The sequence below is a fragment of the Cibotium barometz genome, chromosome 38 (assembly GCF_041138505.1).
Source record: "Cibotium barometz isolate CiBa-2024 chromosome 38, ASM4113850v1, whole genome shotgun sequence".
In the NCBI taxonomy this organism is placed as follows: domain Eukaryota; kingdom Viridiplantae; phylum Streptophyta; class Polypodiopsida; order Cyatheales; family Cibotiaceae; genus Cibotium; species Cibotium barometz.
The window spans coordinates 7,485,745-7,491,744 of record NC_141083.1 but is presented as its reverse complement, the minus strand read 5'-3'; positions in this window follow the sequence as shown (position 1 = coordinate 7,491,744).

Sequence of the window (6,000 nt, the reverse complement as noted above, 5' to 3'; positions counted from 1 at the left end):
TGGAGAAAGTCTTACCACTTTTGTGTGCACAAGGGCAATGTCTAGTCTCCTTACAATAGGGTGGTTGTGAGGATACACCTTACAATGGACCAAGTATGGTGAAGGTGTGAAGAAGTACAAAGAGGCTTAATGGGATGAGTAAGAAATAGACTGATTTTTTTACAACAAACCAACAAAAACAGCAAACCTTAACCAAGTATAGTAAGGTGTGAAAGGATAGGAGGAAGAAGGCTTGAGCAATTACACTTCTGGTTGATGTGCCACATCCAAAGTTGATGAAGAAGCGCCTCCTCAGTGTCAACAGACACTTGCGTTGGTGATCTCCACTTTTACTCGGAGAAGCACAGCTGCTTCCAAATCTTTAAGCAGAACGTCGTCGTCATCCACCACCGCAACCAGCAGGCCCCGACTCCCACACAAGCTTGGCTTGATATGTTGGACTTTAATGACGAAGTCCACTACACTACTTATGCTTCGAGCTCGAACTTGGAAAGAAGCTTTGGATTTCTGGCAGAGCATGCGGCCAAGGAGAAGTGTCGACTCGGGTTTTTCTCCACCACGCGCCTCAGTCCCTCAAACGCTTCAATCGGCGTGTCAACCCACAGCACCTTAGGTCCCTGAAGATATGCCAAGATGAACCCACGAGGTGATTCGACCTCAAGATGTTCTCCATAGGTTCAGATCCTATTTTTTAGGAAGAAAAGGTCGACTCACCTAATCACCTTATTTTTGGTGCTTAAACTCAACCAACCAATGTGATTAGTGACTAGTGCTTAGGGTTGCGCCCATCTCTGAGATCTGCTCATTCACGACCTACTGATCATTAACCTCTCAACTGAGATGACAGCCGGCTGCACCCTTGAGAAGTTTAAACGACCACCAACCATTGTGATGAGGAGTTGAAAGCTGGGGGATCAGACCCCATCTGATACCATGTGAAGAGATTCACAGTGGTGATCAAGAATATGCTCGTGGTCGTGTGGAGGAGAAGATGATAAGATGCTTAATCACACATAATCGTAAACAGAAAGACTCAACGTATACAAGAATTTACTCTTGCTTATTTAGTTGCTTAGATACAACTAGGCTTTCCCTCATTGCATGAGAATGAAACACAATATGTCTTTATATAGGCATAGTCACCTAGGGTTAGGGTTTGCATCTCTAGGGTGACTTCACACACACCCACCTTATCTACACCCTTGTTCACATGCCAAGCTAAGCGTCTAACAATCTTGGCACTGTGATGTTTCTTCATGTTTAGCTTTATGAGTGAACCAATGAAATGTTGGTGAGAGCTTGGAGGATTGGATAGATTCCATGGAAGAATACTTTAATCTTGCTAACTATAATGAAGGGAATAAAGTTTTCATGGCTCGACTTGGTCTTGCCAAGAGTTGGTGGAAGCTTGCATGCAAAACTCAAGGTTTTAATGAAGGTGGTGTGTCTTGGACTCAAATCACATCCGCTACCTTCTTTCTACTCTTAGTCAAACAAAAATAAATGAAATATTCTCTTGTACCTGAAAGAATCGACCAATAGAGGTCTATCGTGAAAAATTGATTCGTCTGGGTATGCTCTGGATATGCCAGAGGAGCAACTTTTAAGCGAATTTGTGATTAGCATAGAGCCTCCCTTATTATTTGTTGTTGAGATGTAATCTCTAAGGCCTACATCTATCATGGATGCCGTAATCAAAGCTAATGCGAAGCTTAAGAATCTTCGGCCAAATCGACCTCCCTTGCCCCCTAACAAGAATAATAAGAGATTGTTTCGTCCGAATGGTGAAGGCCAGAATTGTAATAATCAGCAAGAATCTTTAATCCACCCAAAAAAATTTCTTTCAATAAACCAAAGATGCCTATCTATCAACTTAGGTTAAAGAAAGAGCACTAGTAGAAGGAATTAGGGCATATGGCATCTACGTGTGGAGCAAATTAGCCAACCACTTTTGTCAATGCCAGTTCTAGACCCTCAAATTCTATGAATACTTTAGTAAGGAAACCCAGGCCTGGTGCCAAAACTATTCATGCACTTACTCTTATGGATGAAGAAGAGGATGAACAAGGACAGATTCATGTTGTTGTTGAAGCCAAAGGTTGAAATAGGCAAAGCTTTGTGATTGAGGCTGAAGGATCTTGTCAAGGTACCCCCTTTTTTCTTCTTATTGATTTTAGAAGCACACGCTCTTTTTTGTCACATCAATGTGTGGAGAAACTAAAACTTACCACCCACAAAGAAATCTACCCATGGGCTCAGGGTAAAATTAGCCAGCGGAAGAGAAGAGAGGATCAAATTAAAAATGGATAATCTTAAGTTTACTCTTGCTGAAAGTGAAACCTCATAAGATTTCAAGGTGTTGCCCTTAGCCATTTATGACGGGATATTAGGAATGGATTGGTATATAACAAAGGATGTAGATATCAAGTGTAGCCAGGGAATAGTAATCTTTCAGGATCTCACAATAAGGTCCAACTCAATGGAAAACAAGGTCATTCTCCCTTACAGGTAGTGAAGATCGCTAGGCTAATCAAGGGACTAAGAAAAGGATTAAGTATTTGTGCCATCAAGCTAAATTACCCAAAAATTCATTCAGAGGGACATGAGCCAAAATGGATTAGTGAGAATGCCGATATCTTTCCAAATGTGCTTACTCAATTGCCGCGTCTTCAAGGAGTAAATCATGAAATTAAATTGGAACCTACTGCTAATCCAGTAGCCAAAAGGTCTTCCAAAATGTCAATGCCTAAAGCAATAGGAATTGAAGGACCAACTAAAGCAACCGTTGCATCAAGGCTTTGTGTGTCATAGTAATATTGGTACCCCCTTTGTGCTCATTACCTAGCCCGTACTATTCGTAAACAGCTCTAATCAATGGAGTGCATATCCCTTGCTCTTGAGGCATCAAATTGAACCTCAAAGAAGATAGCTAGAAATCAACGCAAATTGGCTTGGGAAATCCCTCTACTGCTGCAAGTAAATGGTGAGAAGCTATGACCCCATCTCTTGCCCAATCAAATCTTTACATTAATAGCTAATTACTCCATGCAACTAAGCCCTCCATATGGTGTTTTGAATGGTTTATTCTCATCTACAACTATGTTATAAAACCAGAAGTTTATCATCCATTGAAGCTCTCCATTAAAGCTTGCCAAGCCTCTAGATATGCCCCTTCTATGCTTGAATGCTTACCTCATATAAAAGCAAGTTCTTCTTGGAATTTAAGCTTATTTTTTAGTAATTCAAAGTCCCCTAATTAGCACCAAACCAAATTCTGTAGGAAAAATAGAATTTTTATCCCTCCAATTTTCTTGGGTTAATCGTCCCATTACTCTCCAATTGTGGTTATTGAGGGGGTATCTCATTCTAAAGCTTTTGGTGAGTCAACTACATCAAATTGGAGCATTCTAAAGATTCACAAGGCTTCATTGGTGGTCATTTGAAGTGGTGGATAGCTTTCATATCAATCTCAAGGCAAGGTCGTCATCACCTCAACCTTCAGTTCTACTTATCAAATCCTCTCAAGTTATGTCTCTTAAAACTTAAACCTATTGATTCAAATGAAGGCTTGAAGTTTGTGTTTTCTTTAATCCTAAATGTTTGCGGGTTTAGAATATAAGAACATGTTTTTAAACGGTTCATCCATGTGATTGAGAGAAGCCTAGAATGTGGAGTATTCAATTATCGTTTGGTAATTTGTTGTGGTAATTGTTTTGAGTTTGTTGAATGTATAATAGGTAGTACTCATCTCTTTCAAGTTTAATGATTTGATATGATGAAATTTTCCTTTTATGCATAAAGAATCTAGTTTAGAGTATGCTTCTTTTGGAAATGGAAAGTCTAGCTAGATCATCTTTCATTTAAGAGAAAATGGTAGCTATGTTGTGTCTTGCATATAGCTATAAGCGTGGTAATCTAGATTGATTTGAGTCTCTAGATATGGATTATATATATGTGAGATTCTCATGATGATTCACTAGTCATGTATGATTGAGAGTTAAGCAAGAGAGTATATGTATGTGAGCACGGAGACTTAATCATTCTGTGATTTTTCCTCCTCCTCATCATTATAATATGGAGAGAGAGAGAGAGAGAGAGAGAGAGAGAGAGAGAGATGAAATGAAATGAAATGTTATATTAACGTCTTCAAAAGGCCATAATGACCTATGAGACCAAAAGTTACATCATTTTGGATCTGATACAATGTTTGGATTTAAAAAAAAAAACCCAGAAAATGAAAAATAAAGATGATACTACTGGCACCTAGAAAATGAAACTCGAACTGGAAGATAAACAGAAACCCTTATAGGGTGTGAATATAGTGAGGGGGGGTACGCTATGGAGGTGAGTGGAATATAGTGAGGGGGGGTACGCTATGGAGGTGAGTGGAATATAGTGAGGGGATACAATATCATGTGGGACGAAGGGGTACACTATGGAGGTCCCTCCATCTCATAATATGTGCCGCATCAGACGCTGGCGGATCTCCTCAATATCCTCTATGGTCAGCACCCTGACTAGGTGTCCCGCATGCCTCGCAAGAATAATCCAAATCCGCCGCTGCAACCTTTGTCTATGCTGGGATGCCCTCCTCCGTAGTCGTGGGCGTCTAGACCACCCAAGCTCAATCGCACGATCAATCAGTGTACCTCTGGTGTGGGCGGTATCCATGTCCTGCTGGCTGCTGTGGTCCATCTGGCGCAGTGATGGCTAGACTAAAGAAGTCTGTAATGTGCCTCTGAGTCTGGCTCTCTGTGCGCCTAAGCAGGCTATCTCTATGTCTCCGCATAAGGTTTTAGGTAGGATTCATGTGCATAAGTCTTATATGTGTAGGCTTGTTTTGAAGTCTAGGTATGTCTCAATGATTATAAATGATGAAAAATTACAACTATATGCATACAGTCAATAAAAGTTTAAGCATGTAGATTCGATTATCTCTAAGATGCATATGCATGTAGACTTTTAGGTGTACATGCTCATGATACATAAAAACCTTCAATTTATGGTTCAAGATCATTAAAAGGAATTAAGAGATGCATGGTTTATTTAATTAGGACTCTTGAACTAAATACTTAGGAAAGGAATGATTTCTCTCTCCTAAGCTAAAATTTTATTGCTTCTAAAGTTGGAGATTAGACTTTCAAATGTTATGAGAGTTGCTCTAACCTATTTGATTTCGAAAGATAAAGGATTCTTGTTGCTTATATTGATGATCATGGTTCAAAATTTTGGTTTCTTAGTTGAGTCGCATGGGTATGTAAGTATATATTGTTGCTAGAGGAATTTCTTAAGAAAAAGAATATTATACATGGGAATGTCCCCAAAAATGAACCACTATGTTTGTGATTTCAAACTAGGGGTCAGAAGACTAAAGGAACAAAAACTTACATGGAGCACATATTCCTCGACATAGACATGAGACCTTTAGATCCATGTAAAACTTGTTCTTCAAATATGAATAAAGAATATTAGTAGGACAATCTAAATGGGATTATGCATGTCCTAAAAGGAAACGAACCCCCAATTGAATATTACACTAGAGACTTTGTCCCAAGGATGGAGCCACATTTAAGATCAAAGATGTGGGAAGAATAAAAAGAATGCCTCTATAAATTGTATTCCATTGTTTGATTGCATGAACAAATTGGATTCTAGAAAGAATTTGATGAGTAGAGGGGCCGTGACTCAACCCCCTTCGTTGGGTCCCCAATAGTTGACCAGGACGAGGTCTTTAAGATGCAGACCATGTAACGGCCATGACCCACAACTCCTAGAAGAGTCCAAAAGTCGCATGTTCAAAAATCCCAAGGAACATTCGGGTATTGTATCCACGGATGTACCAAGGTTGCAAACCGAGGTATCTGCAGATGAAATTCCGGTGTTGGGGGCAACCAATGATCCTACTACACAACAATGAGAACTGTGCCTCAAGTGCAAAGTAACTTCTTGATGAAATCTGATTTTGAAATGAATGCTTGAAAATGATATGGTTTATCTTAT